The following is a 23,424-nucleotide window of genomic DNA, read 5'->3' as shown; positions in this document are numbered from 1 at the left end:
TTAAGGTCATTTTGCAGCAGTAAAGGACTGGATTTCCCCGTCCTCCCGCTTGACAGGCGGAGATACTTTCCACTATACTAACAAGGAGTTGCAGAGACAGGTAGTTGTATCCGATCAGCGCGGCTTCCAGGAACAGCGTCCTGCGTCATTTTAGCTCAACGCTTCACAGAAGCCAGTGAATCCAAAAAATAATCTAATTCCGTTTAAATATGAAGTTTCTGTATTAAACTTGTTACATTATTAAATTAGAGACCTTGTTTTTTAATATGGTGCCTGGTAGGTCAGGTCTATAAGTTCATGCAATTTTTTTAAGTGCCAGGTCCAAACAAAGAGAGTTTCAGTTCATCTGCACCTGCCAGCTGCTAATGTATTGCGAAAATTCTTCCTGACCGCACAACTGGGCTTCCAGCCTACATCCAACAGTCTTGCGTTGGTGGTATAGTGGTGAGCATAGCTGCCTTCCAAGCAGTTGACCAGGGTTCGATTCCCGGCCAACGCATCACATTTGTAAATTAAAGACCTTGATAACGAGCATTCTTGCTATGGGTTCGATTCCTGGGTCTGTCCATTCTTGCTCTATGGGTTCGATTCCCGGCTAACGCATTGCATTTTTCTCAAACTGTCTTTAAAACAGTCGTCCGGGGCCCCTTGCCAACTTCTCCTGTAACTTGTTTGCTGGAGCAAAACTTTTGTTAAGGTCTTTTGGCAGCAGTAAAGGACTGGATCTTCCCGTCGGGGAATCAAATCCCGGTCTTCCGTGTAACAGGCGGAGATACTTTCCACTATACTAACGAGGAGTTGCAAAGACAGGCAGTCGCCCCCGATCAGCGCGACTACAGCTCGCTGCAAACAGCCTTCCCACTTCCAGGAACGGTGTCATATTAGCTCAACGCTTCACAGAAGCCAGTGAATCCACAAAAAGAATCTAATACCATTTAAATATGAAGTGTCTGTATAAAACGTGTCACATTTTTAAATTAAAGACCTTGATTACGAGCATTATTGCTCTATGGGTTCGATTCCTGGGTCTGTCCATTCTTGCTGTATGGGTTCGATTCCCAGCCAACGCATTGCATTTTTCTCAAGCTGTCTTTAAAACAGTCGTCCGGGGCCCCTTGCCAACTTCTCCTGTAACTTGTTTGCTGGAGCAAAACTTTTGTTAAGGTCATTTTGCAGCAGTAAAGGACTGGATCTTCCCCGTCCTCCCGCTTGACAGGCGGAGATACTTTCCACTATACTAACAAGGAGTTTCAGAGACAGGTAGTTGTATCCGATCAGCGCGGCTTCCAGGAACAGCGTCATGCGTCATTTTAGCTCAACGCTTCACAGAAGCCAGTGAATCCAAAAAATTATCTAATTCCATTTAAATATGAAGTTTCTGTATAAAACGTGTTACATTATTAAATTAGAGACCTTGTTTTTTAATATGGTGCCTGGTAGGTCAGGTCAATAAGTTCATGCAATTTTTTTAAGTGCCAGGTCCAAACAAAGAGAGTTTCAGTTCATCTGCACCTGCCAGCTGCTAAAATTCTTGCTGACCGCACAAAAGGGCTTCCAGTCTACATTCAACAGGCTTGCGTTGGTGGTATAGTGGTGAGCATAGCTGCCTTCCAAGCAGTTGACCCGGGTTCGATTCCCGGCCAATGCATTGTATTTTTCTCAAGCTGTCTTTAAAACAGTTGTCCGGGGCCCCTTGCGAACTTCTCCTGTAACTTGTTTGCTGGAGCAAAACTTTTGTTAAGGTCTTTTGGCAGCAGTAAAGGACTGGATCTCCCCGTCGGGGAATCGAACCCCAGTCTCCGCGTGACAGGCGGAGATACTTTCCACTTTCCACAAGGAGTTGCAGAGAGAGGTTGTTGTATCCGATCAGCGCGGCTTCCAGGAACGGCGTCATGCGTCATTTTAGCTCAACGCTTCACAGAAGCCAGTGAATGCAAAAAATAATCTAATACCGTTTAAATATGAAGTGTCTGTATAAAACGTGTTACATTATTAAATTAGAGACCTTGTTTTTTAATATGGTGCCTGGTAGGTCAAGTCAATAAGTTCATGCAATTTTTTTAAGTGCCAGGTCCAAACAAAGAGAGTTTCAGTCCATCTGCACCTGCCAGCTGCTAATGTATTGCGAAAATTCTTGCTGACCGCAGAACAGGGCTTCCAGTCTACATCCAACAGTCTTCAATAGTGGTGAGCATAGCTGCCTTCCACGCGGGGGCCAGTCGCATGTAGGTTTAGAGCGTTGCTAGCCAATAAGAACGCAGGAAATCCCAGGGAGGGCCAGTCGCATGTAGGTGTAGAGCGTTGCTAGCCAATAAGAACGCAGGAAATTCCAGGGAGGCGGGCCTGAAAAAATACACATTACAGGTTCGAGTCTCGTCTCGACCACAACTACCATAAAGTGTATCTAGATTAAAAAATGATTAGAAACTCATGTTAAGTACGATTTACATATAATAAACTAACTTTGTGCACAAAAATAGAATAAAACGTGTAAGATTTGTTGTTGTGTAGAATGTACAAAATGTGCAACTACCTTAATAAACATTTATATTATAATAGGGTTTAGTTTTCTTTAATATAGAAAATATTTGAATGTGAATAATTGTAAAGAACATTTTGATAATGTTTTAGACCTTTACATTTTACATTGAGATATTTACATTATATTTGTTTAACTATGTACAGAAATCCAATATATATATGAAATATAACCAGTAAACACCAAATAGTAAGTTTCTCGTTTTATTTATAGTACAGAAATATACATATTATTATGTAAAACTGAAAAGGTAATGTATTAAATACTTATAGATTAAACAACAATAACATTAATAATAATAATAATAAAATATAAAGCTGTGGAGAACATAGGAAAAAAACAAGATTTTTTTAAATCAAATAATTATGTAGTGTTTAATGACAACAGTTATTAACATTTAGTGTTTACACATCTGAGCAAGATAAAATAATGCAAGTCAATAAAATTTACTTTAAAAACACTAAAGTACAATGCAAACAAGGACACAATTGTTTGATTTTAATGAACAATGGAAATAAATGTAACAATTTAAAATGATAGATTATAGATTAAACAACAGCAATAATAATATCTAAAGTTGAGGAGAACAGGAAAAAACAAGAAAAAAAGTATTTTAAACTAAACAATTATGTACAGAGTATAATAGTACCAGTGCTTAACATTTAGTGTTTTTCAAATCTGAGCAAGATAAAATAATGCAAGTCAATAAATGAACTTAAAAAAACACTAAAATACAATAAAATACAATACTTTTGGTATTTTAATGAACAAATGGAAATAAATTAAATATTTAAAAAAATAATATATATATATATATATATATATATATATATATATATATATATATATATATATACATTAAAAGTGCAATAATATGTATATACATATATGCATAAGATTGTGCAAGGAATGTCTTTGAGCTATAAACAGTATTTGAGGTCTGGGCATGTCATTTGTCAGTGAAGTCATTTTTTCTTTTCCTCAATCCACCTCTGCTTCTCAGCCTCATAGAATGGAGACTGCTGAAAGTCTTTCCATGAAATTTCATTCCCTTAGCCTGATAAAGGGAAAACACTTTAGCAGGACAGTAAATGTATTTGCCTGCCACTCCAGGGAAACCAGTGTGAATATGAGGACTGTTGGGTCCTTGTTTCAGTGGTAGGTGGCAGAATCTGCACAGACGACCAGTAGGATGCTCCATTACTGACTTTCTCTTGCTTCTCTCCTCAATCACCCTCCTATTTTCTGCCCCTCTCTGCTTCGAGGACTCCAGTTCTCGCTGAAAAAAAGGAGTCTCTGCAAAGTCTTCAAAGGGCATTCTGAAGTTGGTCAGGCCCTCTGCGGAATATGTGTCAAAAACTTTCTTGGAGCAGTAGAAGTATTTAACATCACCACCTTGATAAAAGAAATGTATTGAGGTGCCATCACCCATGTATCGAGAATTAGGCTGACCACAGGCTAAACAGGATCTAGTGTGCTTTTTTTGCAGCATATGCTGTTGTTGTTGCTGCTGAACTGCCTGCTGCTTCTCTATGATGTCCTTCACCATCTTCTCAAGCGCTGCCTGGTCCAGAAAGACAGTCTCAGGAACACTCTTTGCGGGAGGATTGACTGGGGCAGGTGGCAGTACTGTCACTGGGACACTGATGGTTTCACTGCCTGAGTGAAGAAGCTGCCATAACTGCTGTGTCTCCAGGAGCTTTTCTGGGCTGGTGTTGAGTGAAGCATTAGTGTTCTTTTTTTTAGCAAGGTTTTTTATGTACCTGCTCATGTGCTGCTTTGTGGTTGAGTGCAAAAGGCTGCTTGGGTCAGTGCAGGCACTCTGTACCATAGCAGCATATTCACCATCCACCTTTGTCAGGAGGTCCTTGCTCCCATGGTGCTTGGCCAGCAAACCATCAATGGCATTTCTCATTGGATCTGTCCATCTGTTATGGTCCAACACAAAGACTCGACCGCCTGTCTTAATGGGTCCAGTCCGAGCAGCACAGGGAGAAGCAGCTAAAGGCAGTGGTGGTGTGCTTGGCAGTTCTAAAAGAGATTCACAAAATTATTAAACGAAGTATTTGTTTTGTGTGCATAGATTAGGCAAACAGATTACACACATTGGTGCCTGTATGAATAATATAATTACCTGCATCTAAAAGAAACTCCTCAGATGTTTGTTCCTTCACTGTCACAGCACTCGGAGTAGAAAAACATTGAAAATGAGAGTCTGGGGGGTGGCCTCTGGTTCAGGAGCAAGAGGGGTCTCAGCAGAAGAGGAATCCTCTAAGCATTTCTGAAATTCAGCAAAATTAGTGTTATATGCGAGCGAGAATTATTAACTATTTGTTTTATAATAAAAAGTTTGTTATCAAAGAACTTTAAAGGCTTACCTGAGTTGGAAATGAGAACTCAGTGCCAGATGAAGACTCTTCTTGCATCCCTAGGTCTGTCTTCCTGCTTTTGTGTTTGTCAAAGTCAAGAGGCACAGGTCGACAGCCTGGCTCCACATATTGTAGGCCAAACCTCTCTCTTGTGTCCCAGCTGGAGATGTGGAAGGCTGGATATTTGGGTTACCCAGTCTCTCTTATAGATGCCCTGTTTAACTCCATCATCAAAACAGGGTCAAACACTCCAGGTAAGACAAGCCCAGGCTGCTTCAGGTCCACCAGCCGCTGATAATTCCAGCGTGCGACACCAGTCATACCCTGCGCCTGGAACAGCTCAGGAGAGACGCGATTACCCGTTACTCACTGAGCCTGGTGGAAATGAAACCCCTCTTGCTGTGAAGTGCCTCTGACAGGGATCCCGATGGGCACAGCAGCTCCTTCACCCTTGACATGATTCAGTTGTACCGAAATTTTAGCATCGAGGGTTTAAAAAGGAAGATGTTGTTGGGATCCTTTGCAAGATGGAAATGGTGAAGTACTTCTTCCACTCTTTGGACCAGCTCTCTAGGATGTGGCACTTTTGTCCTGCAGTGCGCTCTGATGTGCTGCTTTGTGGGATTAGCAGGCTCAATTCCACAGAACTTGTATGCGTTCCTCAGTTTCTCCAGGTCACTCTGATCTACTACGGGCAGAAGAGAGGAACTGGCAGAACGAGCTATACAGAGGATGGTGCTCCGAAACACATTCCCTGGTGAATCGCCGCATACAGTGAAACAAGTCTAGTTTAACCACCATGTCCTCATTGTACTTCTGGCAAGCGGCATTTACATTCTTGAGGTTTTCTGATGTAACCTCTGCCACAGTAGCTTCAGTGGTCCTCCAAGCTTCCCACTGCTGGTGCTCATACGGTCCTGGGTCCATCACTCTGAAAGCAGCACAGCAGTCCCTAAGTACATAAAAGGGAAATACATTTTCATTTTAATGTATTCATTACCTTTGCTTACACATCTTGATGTGATGTGTGATGAGATGTGATTATTCTTACCTGTCCACCCACTGGTACTTGGCCTTGGGTATGCTAGCAGCACTGTAGCGATTGGCCATCCCACAGTACATTGAACTCAAGGATTGCTCACTCTCAGACTGCAGCATCACCCAGGACAGGATCATCCAGTTCTCGTTCATCACAGCGTAGGATGACATTGTGCCAGATGAGAGGGTCACTTTTCTAGCAACTTTGCGTGTGTGATCTGATCTGAACACCTGTCCAAAAGTTCCTTGAAGGAGCTGAGTGAGAGCTGCCTCTTGCCGGTGATATTCCTGAAGCAGGCACTCCACCAGATAATGTGCAGACACAGACACCCCATGCCACCCATCAGTATCTTCGTAACCCCCAAACGAAGCAGGTGTGTCATCCTTCCTCAATGCTCCTGTGATGGTTTTCTGGCCATACAGCCCTGCTTCAGCATCCCTGACGTTCTGCACAATGAGAAGGTATGCAAGGTGGGCTCTTTCAAACTTAAGGTGAAGCACCTCAGACAGCTGGTTGGCCTTGTCATAAGGGGATTTTCCAGAGCGCCTCAGTTCATCCATCACAGTTTTACAGATTGCCTTCTTATGAGTGAGGAAGGTTGGCAAGATGTTTCTGAATTGCTGTGGTAGCATGTCCACCCACTGAGGTTTATCAGCGAACCAGTATTTTTTACATGCCTTACAGCACAGACGTGAAGCAAGGATGTAATATTGCCCACTAGTGCCAAGGATCACTCGGGGTCTTCCCACACCTGAGGACACAACATGAGGATTTGGACAGCTGTAGAGTCAGGGCAGGATGTAGTTGTTTCTAAGCCTTTCATTTATACTGTGCTCAGGTTTCCAAATGAAAAAGGGATGGAGCTGGAAGTACTTTGGTGACGGAAGGCCCATGTTTGTCTCTATAAGCTCAGGCTGAGGTGGATAGCGCAACAAGGAGACCATATTCATTAGGTGTCTTACTGGGTGTGATCCTGGCCAGAGCCCCATGGACTCCATCTCTGTTTTCATCCAAATTCTTTGATGAAGAGAGCAGTTCCAGTGGCTAATATCTTGCAAGTAGCTAGTAACAGGTGCTTCCGTCTGTGCAGACGTCATTGATGCAGGAGCTGTAGGTGCTGATTGTGCTGCAGGAAGTGGTACAGAGCCATCAGTCTGTGAAGAAGGTCTACACACAGGAGCTGGTGGATTGGGAGAACTAGAGACTGCATGTGATGGTGGTGAAGGCTGTGGCAGAACTGCACGGAACACAAAGCAAAGGAAATAAATGCATATATATATATATATATATATATATATATATATATATATATATATATATATATATATATATATATATGCGTGTATAACACATTTAATGCTCGTGTGTTTAACTGTCTTTACTTTTTTTGTTCAAGTAGCTGGGAACAGGGGTTTCAGTCAGTGCAGACGGCATTGGTGCAGGTGTAGGTGCTGATTGTGCTGCTTGAGGTGGTAAAAAGCCTTCACCCTGTGAAGAAGGCCTACACACAGGAGCTGATGTTGATGGAGGCTGCGGCAGAGCTGCAAGGAAAAGCACAGGGAGGAAATTAAAAACATATTAAAACACTGAATGTACATGATATGTATTTGATTGTCTTGACTACATTAAATGACTAATCATTATTTATTATTTTATTCTATGTATTTTGTTATTTATTCTAGTAATGCACATTCTGATAATGTTCAAATGTCTGTAAGTAAACAGTCCACTTTTTCACAACAAATAAAAACAGTTTAAATAGCATGCATACAATTCATGAAGTGCACTCACCCTCACCACTGGTATATTCAAACCTTAACAGTAGTTAGAACAAAAGAACATGTTTTTTCGAACAGGCAAGAACAGTGCCAAAACAACAAATAAGATAATTAAAAAACAGAAATGTAAGATAAGTCTGTATGTAACCGAATAAGCCTCCAAAACTGTTGTGTAAAGTAACCTGTTGTAGATAAGACTGTGGATCCTGTGGCTGCAGATGATCCTAAAAAATAAGCATTATAATTTGAATGGTTTCTCTCCAGTATGTACAATTTTATACCAATTTTATAAGAATTTGACATGGGTATATATAACACACATGACACGATACTTGATTTACTTACTCAGCTGTGTGAGATATTTTGTTGGAGAAATACTAAGCATCATCCTCTCCAGTTCTTCATCCTCCTCCATTACTATAAAATATGACAAATGCATCAGTAGCTAGGCAGGCTTTAAGAATCAATATAAGCAAACTTGCATGAATTTTATTAACTCACCAGGCTGATCAGAGTCAGTAATGGAAGGAACAGGTGGTCTTGCAGCGGAAGCTGATGGTGAGGGCATCGGAGGAGTGTTTTTGGTCATCTGTTTTTGCTGCTGTTTTAAAAGATACTGCTGCAAATTGTACATTTTGCTGCCTGGCACACAGTTCTGCCTCATTATAAAGAAAGCATATCCGTCTGCCCTGGTATCCCAAATCTTCCTCCAAGTGTCTTGTGCTCTGGATCCAAATCCAACAGTATTGTCATCCTCTGTCAAAAAAGGCACTGCGTCTGGCCTTTGAGACAGATACTGTTTAAGATCTTCAATTTCCTTGAAGCTTCTTGAATACTCAAGAAAGGAAATGAGGCTATCCTTGCATGGACCCTCTGGGTTGAACTGCCCAGCCTGTTCTTCTTCCTCAACCTTATCGGACAGGTACAAAGCATAGCTGCCATCATTCTCTAATAACCACTTGAAAGACTTGCCCTTGTACTTGCCGAACTGAAGAATGCATTCTCCCAACACCTCTTGCTTGTCAGAGACATCCCCTCCTCTATGTAACACAACAGAACGGGCGTTCAACTTGACCAGATTTTCTCTTTGAGGTGTTGACTTGTCCTGCAGTGAAGGGTTGTCTTTAATTCTTTTTGCCTCTTCTGATGGGTCCCGGCGTAAATGGCCTGATGGGCCATTCCTGAAAGACACTTTGACTTTCCCTGGGAAGAACACTGTTTTCTTCATGATGCTGTTCTGAAATCAGAATGTATTCATTAGCGTCTCAGCATAAGCATTTAAATACTTACAGTAACAAAATGAAATAAGACAGTTAATACTAAAGCATCAGTGATATATATAAAAGAGTTATTTTACAATGCTATAATATTCTATAATATTACTGTTTCTTAACTGAATAAATGCAGCCTTAGAGCACGTACTGTTTATTAAATTTGCATTATTTAATATTCATTATTTAAATTGCTTTAAAAATTTATATATGTATATATAAAAAGTTAACAAGTTAACTAATTAAAAATGTTAAATTATACCATTAAATTGTACACATATATATATTTGTTTGTAATTTAAATGTAATATATGTGTGTGTCTGATATTAATTACATTATAGGAGGACCAAACCCGCAGAAATTAAATTAATAAATAAACATGTAAACAAATAAAAAGATAAATTTGATAATAGGAAAATAAATAAAGGAATAAACGACTTGATAAAATAAATATGATTTATTCTTTATCAAACTAATTTTTGTATTATTTCCCTTAATTTATTTTCTGCTTTTATTTATTTGTTAATTAATATTTATATTTGGTAAGCAAGACCAACCAACCTAATTATCATGCACATCAAAAAAATGTAAGAATAGATATAAAAATAAAGAAATAAAAATAAAAATAAATAAAGATTAAAATAAATAAATCTGGAAATAAATACATATTGGAATAAATAAATATACAAATAAATGAATGCATAAATAAATATAAGAATAAATGGAACAAACAAATAAATAAAATAATAAATAAATACAATTAAAAATTATACAAATACATTAAAATATAAAAGCAAAAAATTATAAATTAGGGGAAAAATATACAAAAATACATTTGATTAAAATGAATCATATTTATTTTATCAAGTCGTTTATTCCTTTATTTATTTTCCTATTATCACATTTATTTATCTATCTATTTATTCATTTATTTATTCATTCATTTTTAATTGCAAGTTTGGTCCTCCATACTACTGCACATTACATCTTACTGCACTGTTAACATATATTTTAAGCATAGTGAGAGATTAGGATGAAACATTCACCTTTACAAACAAAGATACTCTTATAAAATAACAGCTGTATTCACAACGAGGAGTTTACTGTTTCTTATCGTCACAATCCATTCAACACGATAACAATACGATTACATGACAATATACATGCAATTTAAATTATAAAATATTTGAATAATAATGTATATGCGGTCACCTGAGGGAAAATCTGTCTGCAGGTAGTTTAGACAGCAACAAAACAAAACAAGTTTGCTGACAAGTCGGTAAACAAATATCTCTCCGTTCGTAAAACGGGTCTCCCCTCCTCCAATGCGAATGACTGACAGATGACACTATGCTTTTTAAACTACCCGCCACGGAAAAGCGGAACAGCGCCAGGAAGTCTACGTGTGGCCAAAGGTATATTGCATCCGTAGTGTTAAGCACTACCATAGAGAATGAATGGGAAAAGTTAAGGGAAGTTAAGCTTAACCATTTTCGACTCCCGCCGCGAAAGGTCCTCAGTTCAAAACTGGCCGGAAACAAGTGGAGGCATTTTAAATATAAATGCTGCAATTCGCTACAAACCCTTACTTTTGAGACAGTTGAAGGCCATCGTACCAAGGAGCTGTAGGCAGACTGTTCGCCTCACACGCGAAGGTTCGAAACTGGGCGGAAACTGTGGGTGGTTTTTGTAAAAATTTCATATGCGATTTTCTGTTGAGCAGGTCAGTACACTTGCAGGGATGTTTGTGGTTCAATCTCTTTAGAAAAGGACAAAAATAAAACAAATGACCATTGAGGTTTCCTGTACAGTAATAAAAAAATGTTTGGTCTGCCAACAAAATTAGCAGCTTTTGCCATGCTGAAAACACTGGGCAGTCTATAGTTTAATTTGCTTTTGAACAAGCGTGCCCTAGAAGAGGTGGGACTGACATACAAATCAAGTTTCCGTAGTGTAGTGGTTATCATGTTCGCTTTATACGCGAAAAGTTCTCAGTTCAAAACCCGGCGGAAACAAGTGGAGGCATTTTAAATATAAATGCTGCAATTCGCTACAAAACCCTTACTTTTGAGACAGATGAAGGCCATCGTACCAAAGAGCTGTAGGTAGACTGCCATGCCGAATGACCTCTATACTGTTGTTTGTGGAATTTACAGACTGTCACACTGCTTGCAGGGCAGATTATGGGAAGGAGCCATCTTCTAAAAATACTATACTATACTACTATACTATACCTCGACTATACTAACGAGGAGTTGTAGAGACCGGTAGATGTACCTGATCAGCGCGACTTCCAGGAACGGCGTCATGTGTCAAATATGAAGTGTCTGTATAAAACGTGTTACATTATTAAATTAGAGACCTTGTTTTTTAATATGGAGCCTGGTAGGTCAAGTCAATAAGTTCATGCAATTTTTTTTAAGTGCCAGGTCCAAACAAAGAGAGTTTCAGTTCATCTGCACCTGCCAGCTGCTAATGTATTGCAAAATTTCCTTGCTGACCGCACAACAGGGCTTCCAGTCTACATCCAACAGTCTTGCGTTGGTGGTATAGTGGTGAGCATAGCTGCCTTCCAAGCAGTTGACCTGGGTTCGATTACCTGCCAACGCATTGCATTTTGCTCAAGCTGTCGTTAAAACAGTTGTCTGGGGACCCTGGCCAGCTCCTCCTGTAACTCGTTTGCTGCAGCAAAACTTTTGTACTGGTCTTTTGGCAGCAGTAAAGGACTGGATCTCCCCGTCGGGGAATCGAACCCCGGTCTTACGCTTGACAGGCGGAGATACTTTCCCATATACTAACAAGGAGTTGCAGAGACAGGTTGCCACCCCCGATCAGCGCGACTACAGCTCGCTACAAACAGCCTTCCCATTTCCAGGAAGCCAGTGAATCCAAAAAAAAGAATCTAATACCATTTAAATATGAAGTGTCTGTATAAAAAGTCTCACATTTTTAAATTAAATACCTTGATTATGAGAATTCTTCCTGTATGGGTTCAATTCCTGGGTCTGTCCATTCTTGCTGTATGGGTTCGATTCCCGCCCAACGAATTGCATTTTTCTCAAGCTGTCTTTAGAACAGTCGTCCGGGCCCCTTGCCAACTTCTCCTGTAACTTGTTTGATGGAGCAAAACTTTTGTTAATGTCTTTTGGCAGCAGTAAAGAACTGGATCTCTCCATCAGGGAATCGAACCCCAGACTATAGCGTGACAGGCGGAGATACTTTCCACTATACTAAAGAGGAGTTGCAGAGACAGGTAGTTGTCCCCGAACAGCGCGATTTCCAGGAACGGCGTCATGCATCATTTTAACTCAACGCTTCACAGAAGCCAGTGAATCCAAAAAATAATCTAATACCATTTAAATATGAAGTGTCTGTATAAAACATGTTACATTATTATATTAGAGACCTCTTTTTTAATATGGTGCCTGGTAGGTCAGGTCAATAAGTTCATGCAATTTTTTTAAGCCTACACCCAATGGTCTTGCGTTGGTGGTATAGTGGTGAGAATATCTGCCTTCTAAGCATTTGACCCGGGTTCGATTCCTGGCCAACACGTTGCATTTTGCTCAAGCTGTCATTAAAACAGTTGTCTGGGGACCCTGGCCAGCTCCTCCTGTAACTTGTTTGCTGGAGCAAAACTTTTGTACCGGTCTTTTGGCAGCAGTAAAGGACTGGATCTCCCAAGTGGAGGCACTTTAGACATAAATGCTGCAATTCGCTACAAAACCCTTACTTTTGAGACAGGTGAAGGCCATCGTACCAAGGAGCTGTAGGCAGACTGCCATGCCGAATGACCTCATCAATAGGTTTCTGTAGTGTAGTGTTCATCACGTTCGCCTAACGTGCGTAAGGTCCTTGGTTCGAAACTGAGCAGAAACAGCAGTTGTCTTCTGACAGAAGATTTAAACTGTTTGCCACGCTAGGTGGGTGTATCGCTCATTTCCTTTATACGCTTTTTAAAAAGCGTGCACCTAATGATTTATGTCTGAATCCTGAAGATGTGTTTCCATAGTGTAATGGTTATCACATTCCCCTTACACGCAGAAGGTCCCCAGTTCGAAACTGGGTGGAAACTATGGGTGGTTTTTGCAAAAATATCGTATGTGATTTTCTGTTGAGCAGGTCTGTACACTTGCAGGGATGTTTGTGGTTTAATCTCTTTAGAAAAGGACAAAAATAAAACAAATGGCCTTTGAGGTTTCCTGTACAGTAATAAAACATGTTTGGTCTGCCAACAAAATTAGCAGCTTTTTGCCATGTTAAAAACACTGGGCAGTCTATAGTTTCAGTCGCTTTTGAACAAGCGTACCCTAGAAGCGTAGGGACTGACGTCCAAATCAAGTTTCCGTATTGTAGTGGTTATCACGTTCGCTTTACACGCGAAAGGTCCTCAGTTCAAAACTGTCCGGAAACAAGTGGATGCATTTTAAATATAAATGCTGCAATTCGCTACAACACCTTTACTTTTGAGACAGGTGAAGGCCATCGTACCAAGGAGCTGTAGGCAGACTGCCATGCTGAATGACCTCTGTTCTGTTGTTTGTGGAATTTACAGGCTGTCACACTGCTTGCAGGGCAGATTATGGGAAGCAGCCATCTTCTAAAAAGCACATGCGTCTCATCAATAGGTTTCCGTAGTGTAGTGGATAACACGTTTGCTTTACAATTTTTCTGAAATGTCAGGACTTGAAATTTCAAGTGCCATAGAATCCCATACATTGCACTAAAGTGTTACTTTAAAGGTCATGTACTGCAGGTCAGTGTTACTTTAATGTTTGGTTAATTCTAGCATGAACTGAATTGCAGTGCTTTGTCAACATTACTGCATTTCTGGATAAACTTTCCAGAGGGTTAAAGACTCTAGCTTGAGCCCGCAGCCAAAGGTTAGGTTTGTCAGAAGTGGGATTCAAACCCACGCCTCCAATGGAGACTGCGACCTGAACGCCAGCTGCCGAAGGATAGTCCGTCAAAATGGGGATAATGTTGAACGCCACAGCCAATCACGTCGACGCGCTATAACATTTGCAGCCAATTAGAGAGCGCCATTCTCGACATTATAACATTTGCAGCCAATCAGAGAGCGCCATTCTTGACTTTTTCCTTATCATTTTCGACATTTGACCAATCAGAGTACAAGGAAATGTCGATGGCACGTTTACGCTTAGCACCGCTAGGAGGAGGAGTCAGGAAGCTAGCCGAGTGTCAATCAAGTTGCCGAACTGAGCCGAAGGTGTACGAAGTAATGACATATCCTGAGGGGCGTGTCAGAGGTCAAAAAGTTCAGACGTCGAGCATCACTGTCACGGAGGTCAGGCATCATCATTTTAACGGAGGACTGCGAAACTTATTTTTCGGTAACTTTAACTGTATTTTCGGACAATGTAATTTTATATTTGTATATAATTGTATATATTATAATTGTAAATATCGTGTGTGCTTTTTTTAAAGAAATAATTTGTATTATAGTAGTTTTGTTCAAAACGATATAACCTAACCGTTAGCCCCCCAACAAAAAAATGTCTGGCAAAAAATCCCATAAAGCCATGTCAGATACTGACTGGATTGCAAGGCTAAAAAAGTTTGCCAGCACAGGAGTTTGGCCATCAAATGAGGGTAACAGGCCAGCTCCTCGACAGAAAAAGTGGCATGACGTGTACCAAAGGGTGAGTGTGCTTTTGTCACCTTTGCATGATGTAATAATTGTAATCATAATCATTTAATTCAATGTCATCATTATGTATGTAGATAATGTTGCAGGTATTTGAGATTTATGTTTATTTATGTAAAAAAAAAAAAACTTTTTTTTTGCACTGGGAGATTCAGAGATTTGAGGCAGTGGGGGTGGGGATGTTGAGTGAATGGATGTTTTTTTGAAGGTGTGAAATGTTCCTCTCTTGTTCTTTTAAAGGAGGATACAAACTTTACTCACTCTTTATCTCTAATTTTACAGTTTGTATCTCCCCTTCAAAGAACATGAATAAAAATAAATGACAGACTACAATAAATTAATGTGGCATTCATACTGATAAGTTAGAAATGCATGTATTCTATGTTATATGTGTGATAATGTTTACAGATTGAAAGATGTCCGATGCAGTCTCGCGGCCAGACAACCTTGCTCGGAGCGGTCCCAAAGTGCATATGTGGTTTTCACACTCAAAAGGTAACAATGTAAAGATGTAACTTGTATTTTTTTTATATATGTATAATTTACTGAACAAATTCTTCTCGTTCAACAATTATTGTAGCCTATGTATTTTTGTGGTTGTCTTAAGCAGGCCACAGCCTCTATTGGACAAGCACCAAGGGTTGTTGAACAACAGTCTGCCGCTACTGGACCAGCACAGGAGGTCATGGCTCAGAGTCAGCGTCAGCTCCCACCCCAGCATACTTCTAAAATTAAAACTTATATATAAGTTTGTCAAAGGTAATAACATTTTTTTTATATATATATAATTGCAGTTTTAATATACGTTTAGTATAAAGGTTTAAGTTCAGTGGAAATGGCTGGTATGTTTTTACACCTACCTGCCAGCTGTGACACCTTGTACAGGGGCGGCTGTAGTCTGCTTATTGGTCAGTTTCACTGTCTCAGGTTGGTTTAGATCAAGTAAAATGGTGAAAGAACAATGTAACCTATGTGATCTCTCTTTCTTCTCTGGGCTCTGCTCTTGCATTCTCCTCTTCCTCTCTAATTGGGCTTTGCCATTATGGGTTAAAGGACACTCGCGTCCTTCATGGCATCTCTCTTGATTTTTCCAACTGGCTACTGAAGCTACGTCTTTCATTCTGTATTTCTCAGGTAACATTCCACTTATGCACAATTAATTATACACGTATTATTAATTAAGTCATCATGAATCTGCTTTGTTGCCATTTCAAGGGTAACCTTCATTACTGTTAATAAACACTTTCTCTTACAAACTATGTGCAAACTATTTTTGATTTTAAGTCATTTTTAAAAGGTACTTGTTAAATTACTATATACTCACATTCTAGCAATACCTTCCCACACATTTTTCTATTCTAACTGTGCTTATTTCAATCTGTATAAGTAGTAGAGTGTGGTAATACACAGACAAAAAAATAAGTTAAAGAAAGAAAGCAGGTCCTTTAGTTATATAATGAATGATAGGATCAATAGATATTTTCTCATTTTACATTTTATTATATCTTTGGCCAATGTGCTGTTACAATTCAATTTGTCTTTTCATTGAAATTGTTTTGCCCTTTTTTAGTTTACCAAACCAAGATTTGGTGGGTCCCACATTGCTGCTGCAAAGCCAAATCTGAGTGTGGCTAGGAGACCATCTCAGGCTGTTGACCAACCCAGCGCAGCAGTGTCCAGTGCCCCTACACCAAGCACCACTGTCTCTGTAAGTACTGGCATAATCCACATTGCATTCTAAGACAAATTCCACATCTGTGCACTTTTTAGAAACTTGCATTCTAAGATACATTCCACATCTGTGCACTTTTTAGAAACATATTTTGTATTCCAGGAAACATCTCAGGCTGTTGACCAACCCAGCGCAGCAGTGTCCAGTGCCCCTACACCAAGCACCACTGTCTCTGTAAGTACTGGCATAATCCACATTGCATTCTAAGACACATTCCACATCTGTGCACTTTTTAGAAATATATTTTGTATGCAGGAAATCTTATCATAATGAATTAAGAGCAATAATATACAGTTTTCACACAATATGCAGTCAGTGAACACATTTCCACAATGCTTACATTTTCTTAACAGACAAGCTATACCTCCCAACAAAATTATGGATTGTTTTTGTAGTATTTACAAATGTTAACACACACCACCCCACAATAGCAAAAACAATATTCCAAACCTTAGATACAGTATAAAAACCTCGGCTTCTTCAATGATATCAGTTCAAAAACAATATATCTCAGCTGATAATAAACAAACAATTGAATAATTGACACACACCTGATTTATGTTGGGTAAATTGGGCCAACCATAGCTGATTCCAGTCTGGCTTAGACTCAGTGGCAGGGGTTATTTTTTTCTGTTACATTGACACTTATACATTAAAAGGAGGACTTTGAGGAGTGATGTTTTTGGAAACAGAAAAAGACAAACACTGTAATGTCTGGACGAGGAAGAGTAAGAGCAAGGGGCCCAGGGAGAAGAGCAGGCCCAGTGAGAGGTGCAGTGAGAGATGCAGTGAGATGTGCAGTGAGATGTGCAGTGACAGATGCAGTGAGAGATGCAGTGAGATGTGCAGTGAGATGTGCAGTGAGATGTGCATTGAGAGGTGCAGTGAGATGTGCAGTGAGAGGTGCAGTGAGATGTGAGAGGTGCAGTGAGATGTGCAGTGAGATGTGCAGTGAGAGGTGCAGTGAGAGGTGCAGTGAGATGTGCAGATAGAGGTGCAGTGAGATGTGCAGTGAGAGATGCAGTGAGATGTGCAGTGAGATGTGCAGTGAGATGTGCAGTGAGATGTGCAGTGAGATGTGCAGTGAGAGGTGCAGTGAGAGGTGCAGTGAGATGTGCAGATAGAGGTGCAGTGAGATGTGCAGTGAGATGTGCAGTGAGAGATGCAGTGAGATGTGCGAGAGGTGCAGTGAGATGTGCAGTGAGATGTGCAGTGAGAGGTGCAGTGAGATGTGCAGTGAGAGGTGCAGTGAGAGATGAGAGGTGCAGTGAGAGGAGCAGGGCCAGGGAGAAGAGCAGGCCTAAGCACTTCCAAAGGCTGCAAGAACAGTAGTCAGTGATGAAATTCGTGCCACTCTCATTGACCATGTAATCAACCACGGTCTTTCGCTAAGAGAGGCTGGTAAACAGTAAAGGGAAAAAAAACTGATTTGCTTTTTACTGGAATACTGTACATGTGGACATACAGTTCCCAACCAATAAATTTAGTGTAAAAATGGTGGATTGCATGTTTTGTATGCAAATACCTGTAAAACTGAAACACAAAAGTCTATGAAGTTTTTGTAATACAATAGCCAGTATTTTGAAACCCTAGTACTTTGATTGACTGCATGTACCTTGTGAAGTGAAAACAAGTGTTATTCTTTGACAGAATAATTTCATTCTGAGTCAGATTTCCAGTGTTTTGGTAAAGTTAGTGTGTGCAGAGAAAGATGTGTTCTATTTTGAAATGAAGAGTTAGTATATATTTACAGTTTTTTTCAATTGTTTACACGCAATTTTGAAAACCTCTACCTCCTTCTCCTCTTCATCTACCTCCTTCACCTCTTCCTCTACCTTCTTCTCCTCTTCCTCTACCTCCTTCTCCTCTTCCTCTACCTCCTTCTCCTCTTCATCTACCTCCTTCACCTCTTCCTCTACCTCCTTCTCCTCTTCCTCTACCTCCTTCTCCTCTTCATCTACCTCCTTCTCCTCTTCCTCTACCTCCTTCTCCTCTTCATCTACCTCCTTCTCCTCTTCCTCTACCTCCTTCTCCTCTTCCTCTACCTCCTTCATCTCCTCTTTGAGCCCCCCCCTCTTATTCTCACTCTTCTTCTTCTTCTTCTTCTAGCTCCTTCCATTTTTGTTGAAGACAGGTGAACTCACCTGCTGCCTTTTATAGCACTCCTGAGTGATGCGTTTTCAAATTAGCACATGTGTGCTTCCACTCCTGATGGATGTGCATATCCAATTCATTCATTAGTGTGGTCAATGGCAATCCGGGGCTTTGTAATGACAAGGAAGTAACCTCACAATCCTTATCTGTGTCTAAGGTGTGAAAATGTGTGTAGAGTTTTACAAATCACTGTGTGTAATGTTTTGCTAAAAGGGTAAAACAGACATTGTGTGTAATGTTGTGCAAATCTGTGGAGGGGTTTTGCTCATTGGAGTAGAATTTTGCAAATTGCGTGGAAATTTTTATTTTAGTGTGTAAACAATCATAAAAATCTGTAACAAAATGTGTTATTGAGAAGAAAATTATCCATTTGGCCAATTGTGTTTTGTTGGTGTGAGTCTGTGTTAAGAGTTTAGGAAAAAGTATCTGAAGTATGGGTAAGCGCTTGTTAGCGATTGAAAAAAACTGTAAATACTTTTGAAAACAGATTCAAATAAGCGGCGATCCTAAATTGCAATATTATTTCCCACTATTACTGTTTTTGACTGTATTTTAATCATATTTCAAAAACAAAAAGAATCTTACTGAACATAGACCTTTAAACAGTATTGTATAATTCCATCTAGGATTAGTTAAAATTATTGGACAGTTATGACTGTTTCTTTCTCTTGTTATATATGCAACATATATTATATTTCATTGCATGTTGTCTCGGTAAGTAATTTCAAATTTTATTGGTCCAAAATAATTGAATTTGCATATTAACTGTCACAACTCAGTAGAGTCACACAAATTAGTGCTAGCAGCTGACACAATTCTGAAAACTATTGGAACAAATGTATACATTTTATTCTATAACCTTAAGTACGTATTTGACATCCAATATTTTCTATTTTATATGAGGGTAGTCTTGGATAGATAAAGCGGTAATTAAATAAATGACCTGCTAGACTAAATGTTTTGTCTTTTTCCTTCACAGACTACTCCTTCGGGGGCATTACTGCAAGATGCATCTGCAGTTCGACTGCATCGTTTGTGGTCGGACACTTTGCCACCAGAGGATCACAGGTGGATTGCCAGCAGGCTTTTTAAAATGGGGCCCAAGGGAAAACCAGAGCTTCGAGACAACCTACAGCTCTGGTATTACCCACCACAGCCAGCACTTATTTACAACCAGGCTCCAGCTCCAGACAGATTTTTTTGTCATGCTCTGTTGCTGTGGATGCCGTACAAGCTGTGGAAGATCAAGGCTCTCTGTCCCAATTCTGCCTGCGGGCAGCATCAGCTGACTGGAGGCGGTCTGCACAAAAGGGCACGGCAGGTTCTGGACATCGATAGGATGTACAACATGGTCACAGAAACCCTCATCTGTACCAAGTGTAAAGCCTCGCATGTGTCCTGGAGTCAGACTGTCCTGCAACAGCTGGATCTGGGCCATCGCTCTGAATTTCGGGTCATCCTCACGCGGAAGTAAGTACACTTTAATTCCACATCCAGTTGATAGCCCATCATCACATATGTTTGCAAATACTTTACAAATCAATTACGTAAAATATATGAATGTGTGGATTTTGCTTTTCCTAAGGTATGCCTGTGATATGAGAGTCATTCGGCTCCTGCGTGAGCATGGCCTAGGCAACAGTCCCACGCGGGTCATCAAACAGCTGCGTGAGAACCACAGTGTGGAGTGGCTCCAGCGTATGGCCCGGTACACCACCCAATGTGTGGACTTCCTCAAACGACCCGGGGTGTTGCAAATACAATTCCAGGAACCCCCAGAGCCTACAGTGGTCCCAAGCTGCAAGTGGCTGCTCACCGTGTACAGCCAAGACATCCTGACAAGGCTGGATGAAATCCATGCAAGGATAACATCTACGTATGGTTCAGTCTTGAAGATGGATTCTACTAAAAAGGTTAGCAGGGGATTTTTGTTAATTTATGGTGTTTACTGTTATATCATTATCAGAGCATGAGTATCATATTCTAGATGGTGTGATGTTTCATTGCATTGCATGCTTCCTGTCATCTACTGCAGATCACTAAGAAGCTGGCTGGGACGGCAAGGGGAACGGGACTCTGGCTTACCTCTGTTGGCAATGAGTTTGGTCAGGTGCTCATGAGTGTGCTGACAGCACAGGAAGGAGCAGGACTGGACATGATGGTCGATGGTCTGGTGAAAAGGTACCAGCAGGCTAGTGTGGATCCACCTGCTGTTTTGTACGTGGACTGTGGCTGCTGCACTGATGTTGGTGAGACCAAGCTGAAAACCAGATTCAGAGGGTGGCCTGATCTCATGATTCGGTTGGACATCTGGCATTTTATGCGCAGGATTGCCATGGGGTGTACAACTGATGCCCATCAGCTGTATCCCATCTTCATGTCACGGCTGTCAGCGTGCATTTTTGAGTGGGATGCGGCTGATGTTTCTATGCTTCGCAAAGCAAAGAGAGAGCTGTTGATATCCCAGGGTTGGCCTGCGCTGACAGATGAAGATGTCAACAAGCATCTTACCAGGAATGAGCTGGCACTCCATTGCCGGAGGAGGACCTGTGGAGAGGAGACTACCATCCTTCTCCTTGAGCGGCTGCTTACAGAGCTCCTGAGCAGCAAGGGCAAAGACTCCCTGGGTGTTCCTCTCCTGGACCGAGAAAGGATGGAGCACATCTGGAATGTCCAGAAGAAGCATGTGAAATGCATTCAAGACCCCCCTGGTGTTGTGCTCTATACAGAGACAGGGAGCCTAAACAAGGGAGGCGTGCTTCTGAAGACCTACAGATGTGCCAGAGGCTCCACTTCTCTCGAGTCCTTTCATTTACACCAGAACCGTTTCATCCCAGGTATTGTCTTTGTCACACACACTGTGCATGTGTAAAGAAAGAGCATTAAGTGTTTTTGTGTGTTCCTTTAACACCTCCTAAACACTGTTGTGTCTATTTACAGGGACCAGTGCAAACAGTCTGAACTTTCAGATTTATCTGCTGGAGGGTCTACACCGGTGGAACCAGGACCGGGAGGCTGCTTCCCTGTCATCGGAGCCATCAGCTTTGCGCAGCTACACAGGAGAACTTGTTCACTGTGTAAACGGCAATTATGAAAAGCTGTTTGGCAGGAAAGTGGTCCCCACGTTTTGTCCCCCTGCATGTTACACCGGTGAGAATTATTTTATATATTTTTTATTTTATCAACTTGCAATTTCTGTGTAACCTCCGTCTATATGTCAGATTTAACCCTATAGAGTCGATTGTATCATAATTGATATGCAAGTTTCTAAAGGACTCTAAATGATCAATATGATCAAAAATTTTTAGGAAACCTGGCCTCTGTCGTCTGATTGATTATAGTCTTTTAGTATAATTGTAAAAGTGTCCACCTTCAGCTCGTGCTTCACGTTTCTTTTCATTGTGAAACCTTTACTGATTTTATAAAGTAATTGTAAGAATAACTTGTATATTGTTACTAATATTTAATGACTAGTTACTAGACTGAAGCAGCTTGGGTTCACTTGATTAGAAAATCATGTTTCATGTAAATATCAAAATGATCATCAGACTTTTCTCTCAATCATCATTGTATTGCATTTCATTTCATGTTTTGACCACATAATTAAACGTGTTGGGCCTCTAAATAAAACTGTTTTGTTTTTTTTCTCCTTGACGATGAGCTCTATATTCTCACACTATATGAGCTACTACAAAAGCCTAATGTATCAAATATGATACACAACATTCTATTTAATTTCCGTTTGTTTATTGTTTTTATTTCAGGTGAGCTCATTGGAGTGCAGTATCTGTTCCAGCAGACTGGTCAGGCACTGCAGGACATGAATCCTGACTCTGAGCAGACAGCAGAGCTCATTGAGGACCTTAGTGTGGAGGAGCGAGATGAAGATGAGGGCTTCTGTGACATCAGCGAGGATCACACAATAGCAGATCCGGAGGCTGTTCTGTCACCACCCTCTTCCACACTGACACTGGGTTCTTCCACCCTGGTCACCAGCAGTGCCACACCTGTACTGGGCTCCACATCCCCTTCACTGATCCCTGACCCCAGACTTGTCCTCACACAGTCTCCTTCATCACCTGGACCCTCAGGGACTGCTGTCACACCTGTTCCCTCTGAAACATCTGTTTCAACTCTCCCCTCAGAGCCAGAGGATGCTGGTCAGGATGTTGATGAAGAAGAGACGGTAAATAATACTCTTTTGTATGTCTTTCAAATTAACTAGAATAATTATGATGAATTAACATCCAGTGCTTTAAATCCAGACTTTCCACATATTTTACATTTAAAAGTACAGCCTAAATTCATTTGTAAGCTGCAAATACACATCAAGTCAAGTCATCTTTATTTATTTGGTGCTTTGTAAAATGTCAAGAATGGCGCTCTCTGCTTTGTACTATATGGAATTATGCATTAGACAGATGTGATGTAATAATTGTATTGCATGTTTGTGTTTTTTAATAGGCTGTTGACTACCAAAATATCCCGGGTTATCAACATGTGGACCAGCTGGCAGAATATCTGGTGGATCTCCGGGACCACACAGCCCTCAGCCTGACCAACCAGGAAGCCAACACCATAATTGCTCTTTGGCAGAACCTGGATGACCGGGACAAGGAACGGGTGGTGTATGACAGTCGATGCCGAAAGAGACTGCTGAGTGGACGCTTCAAGGTCCCGAAGAAGCCCACTCACCCTGGTGTAGAGAGCACCACCAGATGTGTGCTGGGTGCAAGCAGCGCACCTGCTCAGTGGCCTGACTGTTGCCGTCTGGTGGAGACCATCTTCATCAGACTTTGCACTGTCCACCCAAGCCCCAAAAGAAAAGGCAAGGGAGCCCTGTCAAGATGGTCTCTGATCCTGCAAGACTATG

General features: G+C 40.8%; 2 non-coding genes across 2 annotated transcripts; both read left to right on the top strand.

Moving 5' to 3' along the window:
• Positions 1–427: 427 nt before the first annotated feature.
• Positions 428–499, top strand: trnag-ucc (transfer RNA glycine (anticodon UCC)). Its single transcript has one exon. It is a non-coding gene; the product is annotated as a tRNA-Gly (tRNA).
• A 1,077-nt stretch (positions 500–1,576) lies between these two features.
• Positions 1,577–1,648, top strand: trnag-ucc (transfer RNA glycine (anticodon UCC)). The gene has a single exon. It is a non-coding gene; the product is annotated as a tRNA-Gly (tRNA).
• The last annotated feature ends 21,776 nt before the right edge of the window (positions 1,649–23,424 follow it).

Source organism: Siphateles boraxobius, unplaced genomic scaffold (assembly GCF_051911475.1).
Source record: "Siphateles boraxobius isolate OS27281-9 unplaced genomic scaffold, OSU_SipBor_1 63, whole genome shotgun sequence".
NCBI lineage: Eukaryota > Metazoa > Chordata > Actinopteri > Cypriniformes > Leuciscidae > Siphateles > Siphateles boraxobius.
This window is presented reverse-complemented; position numbering and strand designations above follow the sequence as displayed.